The sequence below is a fragment of the Triturus cristatus genome, chromosome 4_2 (assembly GCF_964204655.1).
Source record: "Triturus cristatus chromosome 4_2, aTriCri1.1, whole genome shotgun sequence".
Classification (NCBI taxonomy): Eukaryota; Metazoa; Chordata; class Amphibia; order Caudata; family Salamandridae; genus Triturus; species Triturus cristatus.
In genome coordinates, this window is record NC_140586.1 from 608,396,958 (window position 1) to 608,398,405 (window position 1,448).

A 1,448-nucleotide genomic window follows, 5' to 3' on the forward strand; every position below is an offset into this window, starting at 1 on the left:
TGCCCTAATCATGGGACGGAGACAGCCTTGTTAGCTGCAGTAGAAGAATCAAGGCAAATCCTCAATCAAGGAGGGACGGTGGCAGTTATCCTACATAACCTGAGCTCTGCATTTGAAACGGTAAATTTTAACATCTTATTTGACAGGCTCAGAATGATAGGAGTCTCAGGCAAACCTCTATTATGGATTAAGTCCTTCCTGATGGGCAGAGTATTCCAGGTGTGTGAGGGAAATTCCTCCTCTAAATGTCTGCCTCTCTTTTGTGGAGTTTCCCAGGGCTCATCGTTGAGTCCAACCCTTTTTAATGTTTATCCAACCCCCCTAGCTGCGTTAGTGCTACCCTACGTAGTTCTAATTATTGCATAAGCAGACGGCACACAACTGGCGGTAGCATTAAAGAATCCACTGAACACACCAATACATTTCGAATCCTGCATGGAGGCGGTGGCCACGTGGATGGACCAGTCTTGTCTCAAGCTTAATGGAGACAAGACTTCGGTAATGATTTTGGCCAGTCACACCAGGATGTCTAGGGAATCAGTGGGGTTAAGTTGGCCTAAAAGTTTGGGCCCACCCTCTACCCCAAAAGACCAGATTAAAAGTTGTGGAGTCTGTCTAGATAAATGTCTTAACTTGAATGATCAAGCAGTTTAGATGGCCACATCATGTTTTGGCATCATTAGAATGATACAGAAACTTCTTCCACTGCTCCCGGTTCTGGCACGATGAGTGATAGTTCAGGCACTGGTGCTATCACGATTGGACTATGGGAACTCCCTCTACCTAGGTACTACAAAGGCCACCATGAGGACATTACAAGTGCTTCAGAATTGCGCGGCTATGCTGCTTTATCACCCCCCCCCCGCGGGCAATCAGCCAACCTGCCTTAGAAAAACTCCACTGGCTGCCAATAAGTGAACGGATCAAGTTCAAAGCTTTATGCATAGCCCATTAAACGCTATGGTGGACAGTTCCAAAGATAAATCACTCCCTTATATTCTTTTACCACCCAACAAGGTGTCTTCGGTCAACTGATCAATTTCTGGCAGTGATGCCAATAACAAAGGGAGCACCCTCAGGCGGTTGCATGTTCTCCCTCAACGCGGCCATACTATGGAACACTCTCCCCATTCATCTGCGGTCGACCATGGACCATCTTTCCTTTCGGAAACTGTTGAAGACATGGCTCTTTTTATCATGCCATAGTTAAGACCTCTCTCTCCTGCCCTGATTGTCCCTGATTGCACTGGAATATATAAGGGTTGCCAGGTGCTCTGCAAGTATTCACTAATCAGATATATTAATGATGCGCATCTATGTAGTTTTGTCTATTGTGAATTGTCTTGCAAGTTATGCAGGACATATTTGTGAGACACATTCCTGATATGCATTGATCACATACTGTGGTGTTGCAGACATGACCCCCTGCTCATTGCATACCATTGCCC